This window comes from Mchenga conophoros, linkage group LG16, assembly GCF_057382185.1.
Source record: "Mchenga conophoros isolate Kocher_MC1m ecotype Shallow Benthic linkage group LG16, M_conophoros_male_GT1.1, whole genome shotgun sequence".
Taxonomy (NCBI): Eukaryota; Metazoa; Chordata; class Actinopteri; order Cichliformes; family Cichlidae; genus Mchenga; species Mchenga conophoros.
Window position 1 is genome coordinate 36,954,967 of NC_140541.1, and position 14,438 is coordinate 36,969,404.

The following is a 14,438-nucleotide window of genomic DNA, read 5'->3' on the forward strand; positions in this document are numbered from 1 at the left end:
GAGCTGAAGATGCTGGACAAGATTAGAAAGACATCAATCAGATCAAGTTCAGTGTTTTGGAGACACAATTAGAGATGCAAGGTTGAGATGGTGCAGAGGAGGGAGAGTGGATACACCGGGCAAAGGATGCTGAAGATGGAGGCAGGAGAAAAAGAGCGAGACGATGCCAGAGGTTCATGCATAGGTATGATGGAGGAGGTTGCTGAGATAGGGTGATGGAGCAGCTGAAAGGAGAAGAAGAAGGGTCACCATCTGCTGCTGCCTTTGTGCCTTCAAATGGAATCTGAAAGTCTCAAACTCTATTTTAGGGATTCTTCCAAAAAGAAAACACCTGATTTAATGTCACGATGATAAAGATGGAGAGTCCAAAATCTGCCAAAGCTGACTGCAAAAGCCACATAATGCATAAAACCTGACATGAGTCATTCTCATCAAACCATTCAGTGACCTCTTAATCAACAGGAATGCTTCACCGCCACATAAAAGCATTGATTGTACACAGAGATCCTTAAACCTGTAAGGGGACAATTACACCTCCCAGTTCAGAATAAATAACTCCTAATGGCTTTAAAGAGAGGGCTACTGTAAGGATCCACAATTTGCGCAACTAAACTGTTTGGTGATAATAATCTTAACACAGCTTACGGTGACTCAGGACTCATCACATGCTCACTCAGATTCCCTCAGGTCATCTGTCTGCATATTAACAAGGTTCACATATAACGTTTTAATTACACTTCCAATCTTATGCCCCATGGACTGAGCTAAATATAGAAGCATGCAATTAATCGTGTTGTAGATAGATGTGCAGACAGATTTGTTGTTGTTTTTTAACATCGCTGTCCTTCAGTGACACAGAAGTCTGTTTCACCGTTGAGTGAATGGGATCGTGAGCAGGTGCATGCTCTGATAAAATCCAGACATAAGATGCGTGAAGATGGGAGACGTGGTGAGGCAGAACGAAAGCGTGGCTGCATTCTTCTCAAAAACATCCACCATCCTCGGTGCATTAGTGCCCTTGAGCAACATGCTGAATTTGCTCCAGCTCTGTGGTTATGCAGCACATTGTGGGCGTTGACATGCCGCAGTATTTATTGGGAAATGTTCTAGCAAATACACATGATATAAATGTGTTTTTGTTTGTTCTCCATCAGTTCATACGATGCTGGAAAAATGATGAAGTTCAAAAGAAGGCAGGAGAGTACTGAAAACGAGACAAGAAGCTTTGACAATTCTGCTCCACTCCATCAACGACAAAGCAGCTTTTGAATTATGCAGATCAACAACACTGGGGTCATTGTCTTCTTCTTACTACTGCGCTTCATCAGCTTACCTCATTGTGTTCCCCACAGAATTATCCCAACAATGGTCCATTGTTTGCCACAGCGTGGCTTGTTTCTTTTGCTAACCACTTGAGGGCGGTATAACCCAGATTACCAACCTACTGTCTTTTAGAAACAAAGGATGGGAAACAGATTGATGAATTGATGAATGGGCAGCCTTGGATTTGAAATGAAAGAGAACATTTACTTTTATTCTGAAAAGCACAGCTTTTTGTCTCCAGCAGAGAGATACAGAGCTCCCTGCAGAGCAAACATGGAAGGTGGAAAAGCTTTGTTTGTGTTTGTTTGTGTGCAAGTTAAGGGGTCGGGCACTTACTCCTGGTGCAATTTATCAGTATGTATACAGAAAAATAGAGACATCAAATGCATTTCAGGTATGCAGAACCACCTATATATCCATCCATCCATCTTCATCCGCTTTATCCGAGGCCGGGTCGCGGGGGCAGCAGCCTAAGCAAAGAGGCCCAGACCTCCCTCTCCCCAGCCACCTCCTCCAGCTTATCCGGGGGAACACCAAGGCGTTCCCAGGCTAGCCGAGAGATATAATCTCTCCAGCGTGTCCTGGGTCTGCCCCGGGGCCCCCTCCCGGTGGGACATGCCTGGAACACCTCACCCAGGAGGCGCCCAGAGGGCATCCTTGTCAGATGCCCGAACCACCTCAGCTGGCTCCTATATATATATATATATATATATATCACCCTATCTCTCTCCCTTAGATATATATAATTTTTTTTATTTATTTATTTATTTTAATGCAATATAAAACTCTGCATTTAAACATTGGTTATTATTAATTTCTGGCTCTCTTCCACAATGTGTCTTTTGTCCTGTCCCCCTCTCTGAGCCTGGTTCTGCCAGACGTTTCTTCCTGATAAAGGTGAGCTTTTCCTTCCCACTGTCGCCAGCTGCCCAGTCATCTGACTGTTGGGCTTTTCTTTGTATTATTGTAGGGTCTTTACCTTACAATGTAAAGGGCCTTGAGGTGACTTTTAGTGTGATTTGCCGCTACGTAAAATGCTGATTGTTCTGTTATAGGGCCAAGCGTTCAGGAGTCGTCATTATAACAACTTATGCTGCAGTTACAATTAAGAAAAACTTAAACTTCAGAAACATATTTGACACATGTTACTTTATTCCCAACATTCTATGATAAACATTATTACGTGTCACCTCCTTATGTCAATGACAGTGGAGGTTTTTGCCCGACATTAGTTGGGCTGTATCACATTTGATATGTGAGTTTTTGTATGTTTTAAGATTTCTACATCATCTGTGTGATTTTTCCCCTCGGATAAACATAAATTAATTGCACTTTATGGTTTCAAGTAATAAACTGGAAAATAAAAGCTGGTAGCAGATATGATACATAATAAAACTCATTTATGGAAATTAATATTGATTTTTTTTTTTATTTGTCAGAAGGTTCAATAAACACTAAAAAAACCAGAGCTTTGTCCATTTTTACTGTGTCCATGGAAACCTCACAGCTGAAACTAATTGTAGAGAGTACACTTCTGTCAGTATTGTGTTTGGTAAAACGCGGTCAAACTTATTGTACTTTGAAACACATTAATATGAAGTAGATGAAAGAAAAATGGTTAAAGATAATATACAGGAAACATGTTTGAGATGCATAAAAGTTGACGTGTCTCACACCAATTTCCATCAATCTATTAACAGACATGGTAGACAGCTTCAGTTCTTCGCTGAAGCTGTCTACCATGAGGCCAACTTCTGGTTAACTGGCAAACAAGCTGACCCTTTAATGTTACACTAGCTGAAAAGAAACTGAGGACCATTCAAAGTCATTTTACTCTGTGAGCCACATAAAGCCTACTTTGATCTAAATGGGCTGGAACAGTGGAACTCCCCTTTCTGTAGCTATTTTAATATAGGAAAAAGAATTGTAATTTCAGCAGTATGTCTGAGTTTTTGTTCATGATAAAGAAATGATGCTGTAGTAAATGAAAGAAATCTGTCAGCATGGCTCTTTGGGCTTAACTTGTAAGAAATAAATGTGCAAAATTGCAGAAAAAGCTCTGGTATTTCATTGTCCAGACTGTCCTGTCATCATAATATAGAAAGTTTTTCTTAAATGACAGAAAACTTTTTTAAAAAAAAATCTGAAATCACCAAAATAAAAAATAAACAACAAATCTTTATTAGTTTGCGAAAAACAAGACCTTTTCTGTAATTTAACTATCACTTTATTTACACTGGGTTAGTGTGAATAGGAATGGGGGAGATCTTTATCATTAGGAAAAGCTGCAAAACCTTTCAAAATACAGTTAGAAGTTCAAAATGTATCTCCTTCACGTTTTCCAAAGCAGTCCAACGGGCTGGAGTCCGATACTGGCCCCGGGCCTTATGTTTGACACCCCCGCTCTATGGCATGGTATTGCCTTCAACAAACGTTTTGGTTATTACGCCCTCCCTTAACCCCTTAGTGTATCATATCTGATAAGTCAGTTTTTGAGACTCTTTGATCACCAGCACGTTTTAAGCAACACGTTTAAAAAAATGCCGGATGTAGAAAATGCGATTCAAATTAAAAGTTGTTTACGCAAATTTATATTTCATTCATCAAAAAAAGTCGGAGGGTTCGAAGAACACTGAATTTTCTGGTAACTTTGTCACGGTTCAGACTTTAACGGGGTGAAAAGCGTCAGATTTTGCGGCACTGCTACCTGTGTGCGACGCGTGGCCCCGCCCCTGTGCGTTCGCTTTGCGCAATTACGTCGCCGCGCTGCCGCTGCTGTGCTGCAGGGCAGACAGGCAAAGCAGCTGCGGAGACAGCGGGGAGTGCTGACAACAGCGCACAGGCTCGTGCTGGGAAACTCAGAAACGCAACATTTTCCTAATTTGCGGCTTTAATGTGCGGCTTTCTTCGCGCCTGAAACGTTCACTCTTTGTTTCGGTGCATGCGTGGGATTATTTTCTCATTCCGTCGGCCTGAAATGACTGCTGGTCCCCGCGTCTAGCCAATGGTTACCGCTGGGGGTCCTGTCCTGTGGATTATCCGTCGTCGCCGAGCCAGTCGCATGGTCGAGCCCGGAGGAGGCCCCTCTCTGCTGGATGGATGTGCGTGAATCAGCGCGGAACTCTGAGCCACTGATGAGCGCTGTGATAAAGATGTCGCCTGGATTTTATCGGCAGCGGCTGGACTGATCTTGGATGTTCGGGCTCTGTTGCCCCCCCACCCCCCCTGTATACACAGACCATTTCCTCACATAACAAAAATTGTATTCCTTAAAAACTGGACGCCCCTGGAGCAGTTTATGACGGTAAGAAAGACGCTCAGTCACAGCTTTTCCCCCCCTCTTGGAGCCAGCTGACGCGGGTTAGCTAGCTAGCTTAGCGCTGTCACTTTTATCCAAGTTGTTCCCGCACACACTAAATAGCCAGAATTGCGAAATAACAGCGGGAGAGCGCTGTTTCAAAAGGCACGTTTTGCAACTGCGCTTGTGTTTGTTCAGTGGAATCTCATAAAAAGCCCCAGCACATACACATTTTCTCCCACAGCCTTAATAGCCAGCGGTTGTGTAGCTTGCTAGCTGTTTCTTAGCTCATTCGATATCTCGCAGCTTACAAGCTGATCCAATGTGCGCAACATTAGTGCGCATTTAAAGGCTTATTTAATCAATGAAACTTTGTTAGCAGCCTCCCCGGATCCGTTTCATGTGTTAAGATAAACGGCTCGTTTATCTGCCAGTCACCGGACAGCGCACAATAAGCCCTTTAATGAGCAGTTAGAGCTCTCTGGAACCAGCGCGGCGTCATTTAATGTTGTGGCTTTAAATATGGCACACACCTCTTATCGAGCGATAGGCACCAGTGAGCGCTTATTACACGGTTCCTGCGTCCCGTGTGTTGTTTGACGGGCTCCGTGGATTTATTTTAACGTGTAGCTTGGTGCATTCAGCGACCACAGAGCTGGTTGTGTGTTTTTGGTCAATCGTTGCTAAATAATTGTTGGTGAAGCAGCGTTTGTGTACATGTCACATTCCTGAAATGTCACGGGAGGGGGGCCTGCGTGGACGAGCTGCTGAGACGCAGCCCGTGCATTCGTATTTATTCTTTTTTTTTATTTTTTAATGTGAATAAAATGATGGAGATGATGTGCTGATCGGTAAGGTTTTAATGTAATGGATGTAAGGGGGTTCGCTGGGATGAGGCGTCCTCATTTTTTCGATGACGTAATCCCCCACCATCCGTGCCACATCTTTGGGTCGCAGTCGGTTCCTCTGCTGCCTGCTGCTCCCCAGTCTGCTGCCGCTGCTGAGATCATATGTACCCTGCTCTGTGCTGTTTATCTGACCGTGTCTCCGTCTCCCTTCGCTCCCTGACTAAACTGTGACATGACTTTAGAGTGATGTCCTCTGAATGGGAACCAGGAGCTGGGCTCAGTGTTCTCCAAAACAAACCCAGGCATCCAACCTGCACGGCATACTGTGCATAAACAGCAGAGTCATATAGCAGTTCGTGAAACTGTCATTGCATTCAGTCTGTTTTGTGTTCCTGCACATGAAATTTTGTATGATGGTCGTATATGTACTGATTTGTGTCCATGTACCCAATGTGAATGTTTTCACTCTTTTAAAGAGTAACAAAGTGCATATTTGGGGGGTTTGGTGAGAGAGCCTCCTCTGCTCACACCAGACAGCACAACTACAATCCCATAATTCAATTAAGTTATATTTGCACAGCGCCAAATCACAACAACAGTCACCTCAAGGTGCTTTATATTGTAAGTTAAAGACCCTACAATAATACATACAGAGAAAAACCCCACAATCAGACAACTCCCTATGAGTTAACACTTGGTGACTGTGGGAAGGAAAAAATCCCTTTTAACAAGAAGAAACCTCCAGCAGAGCCAGGCTCAGGGACGGGCGGCCATCTGCCACGACTGCTTGGTGGGGATGGGAGAGAGATGGGACAAAAGACATGCTGTGGAAGAGAGCCAGAGATTAATAATAACTTGAGAGGTGTATAAGCACATAGTGAGTGAAGAAGAAAGACTCAGTGCATCATGGGAGTCCCCCAGCAGCCTACGCCTATTGCAGCATACCTAAGGGAGGATTCAGGGTCACCTGGTCCAGCCCTAACTATATGCTTTAGCAAAAAGGAAAGTTTGAAGCCTAATCTTGAAAGTAGAGATAGTGTCTGTCTCCTGAATCCAAACTGGAAGCTGGTTCCACAGAAGAGGGGCCTGAAAACTGAAGGCTCTGCCTCCCATTCTACTTTTAAATACTCTAGGAACAACAAGTAGGCCTGCAGAGCGAGAGCGAAGTGCTCTAATAGGGTGATATGGTACTACAAGGTCATTAAGATCAGACGGGGCCTGATTATTTAAGACCTTGTATGTGAGGAGCAGGATTTTGAATTCTGGATTTAACAGGAAGCCAAAACAGGAGAAATCTGCTCTCTTTCTAGTCCCTGTCAGGACTCTTGCTGCAGCATTTTTGGATTAGCTGAAGGCTTTTCAGTGAGTTTTTAGGACATCCTGATAATAATGAATTACAGTCGTCCAGCCTGGAAGTAATAAATGCATGAACTAGTTTTTCAGCATCACTCTGAGACAGGATATTTCTAATTTTAGAGATGTTGCACAAATGGAAGAACGCAGTCTTACATATTTGTTTAATCTGCACAAATATGGACAGATTTTCAATTGTTATTTGAAGTACTTTATTAATCATCTTTAGGAAGTCCATTGTTGGGTTTTGGAATTAAAGGAACGGAGTTATACTTAGACAAGAAAAACTACTCCTGAGGTTTAGGCTTTAGAAGTACTAAAATTACTGGATTAGGATTAGCTAATGGGTTAGGTTTTAGGTTTCTTTCTTAGTTGCCAGGGAAACAGGACCCTCTAAATAAGCCGGCTGATACTAGACAACAGCTGTAGTTACAAAACATGCTTCCTATTGAAATACATGTCAAAGTCATGCTGACTGGCTTTGGGGGGAAAAAGGAGAAGTCATGTCCATGAGCTCTTTTTTATGTATTTATTTTTTGGGACTATTTCATGTTTAGATTTAAGGGCAGGCTGGCATACAACACATGACTTACATGTATTAGACACAGAGCTGTTTCAACAGGAGCGTTTCTGTGTGTTTTTGTCCCCTCCAAAAAAAGGTAACAGATTGCTGTCCAGAAATGTATGCGAGCTGCTGTTTGGTGTTGGTCTTGACCTGAATCCATGTGGGAATCCCTGCTCAGGCTGCTAGTTTCTGGAGCTGAACTACTTATCCTGGGAATTAGGCCTGTCATGCATCACATTTTTATTTGGGACAGTATTCCAGGCTGTTGATTGCGACCATATCGTGTTAAGCCGTGGAAGCAAGGATTATCTGGCATTAGAGACTTGCTGGCTTGTGCAGTCATTAGTACTGCAACTGATGCTGGTTTTGTTATGAATTGCAGGTAGCAAGATTTAGTTTTAAATATGAAACGTAAATATGTGATACTGCTTTGAAAACAAGCCAAACCACGATGGGGTTTGAGCTGAAGATGCGAGTGTCCATCCGTTTACCGGACAATCCATAATCACGAAGCAGAATCCCACCCCGAACGCTGGTGCACACAGTGGGAGTGGGTGCTGTGCCGTGGCTGTGTTAGCATCTAAATACGACTAAGTACAGCAGAGCAAAGTTTGCTTCCATAAAATAAAAATGCACTCATCGTTTTTATTTTTATACACATTATAAATTCATGAGCGGTGTTCTGAGGAGAATCCTGCTTTGACCCCGTCTGCTCTGCCCGAATCTGAAGAGGTTTAAGCAGTGGATAGACACAGTTGGTGGAGCTTAGATCGCCTGCGGCAACAGCCCTGCTTTACTTGAGCGCCACACCTGAACCTGCCATCCCTGCGGTGTACATTAGGAGGGTGTGTGTGTGCGAGGAGGAGAAAGACATAAGGGGTACAGGTGTGGCAAGGGTAATTGGGATAAACTGCACCTGCTAGCAGAGGGCAGGGGGCTCCCGCGGGAGCACCTTTGGTGTCAGGAATGATCAGATCCCCAGGTAACCTGCTCAGATTTGTGAATGATTCAGTGAATGTGATGAGGAGGCAAACTATAATTTATGCATTTATGGGCGCCACAGACTGGAAGGCTTTGAAAAGACTTGGAGAAAACTTAAGCCTGAAGACGGTGTGTCAAAACTCAGAGGTTTAATCATAGATTGTAAGACTGGAGATGCTGCAGGGTCAATATTTGCAAGAGTACAACAAAAATTCCTCTCGGATTACTTCCCATCATCCTCCTGGTGGAAATTTACAAGATGTCGAACAATAGAGCAGAAACAGAACAAGCGCTTGGCCACAGCTGTGCGTGTGTGTGTGTGTGTGTGTGTGCGTGCATGCATGTGTGTGCACGCTCTATGGTTTGTTCTGCAAAAAAAGAAAGAAAAAGAGAAGACGCAGCAGAATGCGTGCACGACTCTGGCTGAGCGAACAGAGAGCGTGCCACCCTTCTGGCCGATGACAATATTTACATGGCTAAACTTCATGATTTACATGAGCCAAGATGAAAAAAACAGATATTAAACATATGTTATGATTATCATTAGAGTTTGCAACGCATTTATTTTGCTCATAATTTTCTATTGTTCAATAAGACTTTAAATATCTGATGGGCTTTTTACTGCAGTGAGTGCATAAGCGTATCCATGTGAGCATAAGGCTGTTTAATTTCACTCGGGAGCTTTATTGTCAACAAAATGACAACTACGTCAACCTCTCATGCTGTGTGACAATCAAAACAAGCCAGTGATATGGATGAGGATCACAAAATGCTTGTGCTGGTGATTGCCAGAGTAACCACCAGCACAAGTGTTGCACATAAGTCAGAAAAAAGTGACGCGCGGAGGTCGAAAGTGCAGCAGATTTGCATCTATTTCAGCTTGATTAGTCCTCTCATTGTCAATTTATCATCACACCATTTCTGTAACTACAGGGAAGGTGCATAAAGATGTCAGCCCCTCGGTTAAACATAGGTTATAAACCAGCCCACCTAGCAGTTTGGCCAAAGGTCAGCTGTTCTTGTTATGTGTACAGTCAGGGTTGGGCTGGGAGCAGCAGAGTGTTGGGGAAATGTGATTTTAAAGAGCCTAGAAAACTGAACAATTCTTGAGGACTTGATGCTGAGTTTCTGTACTGTCATAAAGTCATGTCTGTTCAGGGGAACGTCCGTCTGACTTTATCTTTCCAGCATTTCTTCCATCCTCGCCGTCTCCTTTTGTCCTTTCCTTATTTTCTTCTGCTTCCTTCCCCCCTCCTCTCCTCGTCCGGCTGCCTGCTCTTGTTAGTCTCAACGTTGGAAAGCACACCCTTTCTCTCAGCGTGGTGCTTCTCCACGCTGACAGCTTAGTGTTGCTGCTAACTGAGAGTATTGGTAAGAAGATTGCTGGCTGGGTGCTGCAGGCAAGATACGTTATCATGCTTTAAAGATGCTAGCATTTGCAAGCCTCAGATAAGTAGGCTTGGAAATGTTGCCAGAAACGCTGTGAAAAAGCCCGTCAGAAACTTTGTGTAAAACTCGAAACATTTTGAGGCCATATATGTAGTTATTGTCATTTTTGCCTTCTTTATTTGATTGACACCAGCTTCCTGTGACCTTTTGCTCACAGCCCTGTTCATGTTTAGCCAAGAGGACCAGCGACCTTTCGTTATGACCCTTTGGACAGCTCGCAGTCCTGTTTGCACACATGAAATGGAAGTTTAACCATTGATCCACAGAGTTTGGCCGTTTCACTTTGGAGTATCATGCCAGCTTTCTGCAGTTACCCGTACGCCGTCAGCATTATCGCGCTGGACTGAACTTCCTTTAGTCTGTCAGACTGGCTGTGCACAAGTGAACCAGCAGCCATTCATTCACACAAATATCCAGCCAGATATCTCTCAGAAAGGCAGCTAGTTAGTGGTCTGTTGCTTGGGCGGATATGGCACGACTTTTTAGCGAAAACCGTCTCCCGAGCTCCAAACACAGCTGTGTTTATTTGGCGCGAGATACCACAGCTACAGGACGCCAGGATGAAGGTGCCTCGGCAGATCCAAACTTCCAAAATGGAAAGCGGATAGCGGCACATTTACAATGACACAGATTTTTGTTTTTGATATGCTGCGACGAACGAGTTATCAAATGGTGGATGAGTGTGACAGGCTTTTAGAAATCTTGTCTGAATATCAATGGAAAGTAAAGCGGGAGGTTGACATGCACGAGTTTTTCAAAATCGAAATCCCAGACTAAAAATAATAATTGTCTGCTTGTGAACAGCGGGACAAAAATAAAAGCTGCCTTGTGGATTGGGTGTAGCTGTTCTTGCACTGAATATTATTTGCAAATGAATGCTGTATGTTATGACTGGATGCAGGTGTTGTAGCGGTTCTTCATGATATATTTTGTTGGCCATGTTTGATTTACTTCTGAGAAATCTTATTCTTTGTCCAGCTTCGGTGTGCTTGAGTCACGCATAACTAATCAGGTGAAACTGCATATTATGATAATGGTGCTCTCACTTAGCGGGGGGGTCATAATGGTTTGATTAGCTGGAGCAGCATGCTGTCCAGGCGAAGGGGAGGTGGATGCAGACCCCCTACTGCTTAGGCAAACGCAATTAATGCCTCATAGAGCTGCATCGATTACTCCATTGCTTAGTTGAGGAGAATGAATTGAAAATTATGATGATTTTAATCTTTAATTAATCCATTTGAGTTATTTAAAAGACATCCAGATATATTCTAAATGTAACACTTACTTATCCTGCAGGCTAATGGACAAATAAAACAGGACATCACCGATGGACACATTTAGAAAGTATCTATTAGGTGATAAAATTATTGTTTGCAGAAATGCAGACAGGTTCATTTTTAGGGTTCAATCAGAGCAATCGCTGATATTTGAGTAAGTAGTAACTGTCTTTGAACTGAGGTTGGCATGCAAAAAATAACCATCACAAATCAAACGTTTACTTTTACAAAGGTGGTCAAAATGTTCCGTTATTCACAGCATGTAAGTTGAAGCAAAGTCTAAGCTTTGTCTTTGTTGGATGATCTGGAAGCTTTAAGTGGCTGTCGTGCTGTATCATCACATCAAGCCGGCCTGGATCATCCACAGTCCTTTTTTTCCCAGCGGAGGCCCTAGGATGAGACTTCAAGGGATAAAGATCTCATGAAAAGCCTCCCTTCACTGCATCCCTAAACTGTTCTTGGCATTAGTTGACGGAGGAGAACGCAAATGCCCGATACAGCCTTTAATCTGCCAGCGCCCTAATTAAAAGTCTGTGTGATGACTGGTCTTGTCTAATATAAGAATAGTGCAGGTAATACTCTGCAAGTATGTGGTCTTCTCGCTGCATCCTGCGTGCTCTACCCAGGCAGCATGTTCACTTATACCAAACTGAGCTTTTCCCAGAAGTGAAAACGCATCTAAACCAAACGTATGAGGATGATTTGTAACGGTTCTTCAGACTTGTTCCAAATTTTGTGTGTTTTAATGGCTTTAGGAGAGGATCCTGTTTTAAAAAAAGAAAAAGGTACTTGAGGATTTTGGACAGTAATGTGTTTGCGTACAGGTAGGACTGAGTTTTGGAATCATACCCGTTGTTATGGAGGACCACAGAATGAAAATATGGAAAAAAAATAATGCGCTGGAAACACAAACTTTTCTGTCTTCTTACCGTCTTCAACGTGATTCACTGTGTTCTGACACCCACACTGCTGTAGACTTTGGAAACATTGTGACTCGAGGCGTCTATTGTAATTCAGCATCCTTTATTGGCCCTATTATGAGTCATCTGTGTGTTCTAATAGGGCTGTACAATTTATCAAAAATCCTATTCAATTAAAATTATGATTTCTAACAATTATGAAAACAAAGATGATGGAAATAAAGCAATGATGGGGCTGCCTTGCTTTGACAGTACAGCTGCTCTCATTTAGTCTTGTGTTATAAACCCAGCTCACCTCTTTCCTTCGCAACGTTTGAACCTCTCCGAAAGGCCAGACTGACTCCCTGAAAGGCTGAGGCCAATTTAAACCAGCCTGAGACACGACGACTTTGGGCAACAAGACAGATAAACCAATCGAACGGCCTGGAAACTGTTTCACAGGGAGCCCAATTAGAGGGTGAGATTATAGCTGTGAGACAGAATTACTTGGATACATGTAAATCTTCGTACAGCCACTGATCACTTGAGATGGATAAACAGGCATAAACAGAGAAATGACCGTTTGATAGGTGTGGAGACAGAAAGGAAAGAGGGTGATTTCCTGGCATGAGTGGGCGTGTCTAATGTGTGAATTGATGTTTGTTCTTATTGGTTACATTCATGAGTTTACCAATACCGGTAACCTTATAGCTCTGAAATACCAGGAACTTCCTGTGATCCTTTCCATAAATAAACTCAAAAAATGAACTGAACTCCTTCTAGAACAGTCCAAGTATTACCGGGGAGGTACTCATCTAATGCAGCTATTGGGTGTCTAGAACCAGTTGTAGATGATTGTGCTCGTTATTTATTTATCTGTCTACCTCTCTGCAGTCTTCTTGTTCAGACTGCTGTCGTTCAAATTATCGGGAGTGTTGGCAAACTTTGTCAAACCAGTTAGAAAATGCGATGTTAATCGTACTTGTGGGTAATAACGCCGCGATGCCCTCAATATGCTGCGTTTTGGGAACGTCTTTGTAAAACTGCTGCACCGGTGAGATAATCATATCTGACGTTTTGGGGAAGTTGTCTGTTGAATTTGGAGAGCGCTCTGGAGCGAGCAGAAGAAATGTAATTCAAGTTTGCCCTGGCAAAATGAAGTTTTATACCAGTTTATGAGTAAAACTGCTACATCCTAACATTATTATCAGGATTCCTCTTCAGTGCTGCCCCACCCCCGTGTTTACTATCCTCAGGTATGTGAGCACAGCTGACTCCCTGGTTATGTTCCAGTGCTTGTTCAGACTTGTGTTTTCCTTCACTCTCCTCCATCCCACATCCATTTAACCCAGCAGCAGGTAGACACGTGTGCGCTTACACATACAAGCCAATGAACATTTGAGTTGTAGATCGATTGCCACGTGCCCATTTTAACCTGCCACCTGTGCAACCTGAGCTCGGTGTGTGCGTGTCACCTTCAGATCCTCAGGTCTGCCTTTGAAACAGCTGCTTAAAGAGCCTTGAATACCTCGGGGGGTCAGAGGACACAGTTGCTTAAGAACAGTGGGTCAGAGCCAAAAATGGATTGCTCTTTTTCTGCTGTGCCCTCGATGTAAAAACTGCATTGAAGGGCTTCTGGGCTTTTGTACTTCCTCTGTAGACAAAGGGAATTTTGACGTGACTGAGTTGCAAAATCCCAAATTTAGCCCGTTGTAATGTTTATCCTGAATATAATGTTTTGAGCTATTTTAAAAGTAATGAGAACGGGTCATAGGAGATATTTAGCCTACCTTAGTGACAGTAAGAGTGCTGTTATTTTGGTGACATAGTTAACATCTCCAACTTTTCAGTCTTATGCCATCTTTTTTCAGACATGCAGCGTTATTTTTGTGCTGCACTTGACGGGCTTATTTCTGGAACGTCAACGGTTTACATGGTAAAACCTGGTTTTATCCGCTGCTTGTTGTTGTTGGAGGTCTGTCGAGGAAGCCCGGAGTGATTCCGTATCCAACCTAAACACTCACTAAAAGAGGAGTTTGAAAACCTGGGACATTACTATTTTTACTTCGTGCTACTTATTTCCTCACCGTCAGGCCTGTTTTCTGTCCAAAAAAATCCTCGTTGGTCTTGAATCATATTCCACAGGACCAGCTTGTCCAAGACAAAACTGTTTGTAAATTCTCTCTCTGTAATTTGGTCAGTTTTAGCCAGCAGATGGCTTGTGCCAAATGTAAATTTATAAATTTGTGCTGTGAAAATGTTTTCACTGTGTATATGAGTCGATGCAGGGACGACAGCGATGGGGATGTCAACATGCTTAAGTTGCTGCGCTCCTTTGTTTATTCCTGGGCCTCCGCAGCCTTTCTCAGCTGGACTCAAAGCCCGAGGATAGAAACGGTCCCTTCAAAGAGCCGACTTTGTCACAAACAAACAAAAAACAATAAA

At 43.1% G+C, this 14,438-nt stretch overlaps 1 protein-coding gene across 1 annotated transcript in view; it reads left to right on the forward strand.

Annotated features, from left to right (window-relative positions):
* The first annotated feature begins 4,089 nt into the window (after positions 1 to 4,089).
* The window catches only part of ptpn4a (protein tyrosine phosphatase non-receptor type 4a), a 70,294-nt gene continuing 59,945 nt past the window's right edge, over positions 4,090 to 14,438 (forward strand). The window contains exon 1 of the mRNA XM_085248450.1: positions 4,090 to 4,627. The gene's annotated coding sequence lies outside the window, so the exon portion shown is untranslated. The remainder of the gene's footprint in view (positions 4,628 to 14,438) is intronic.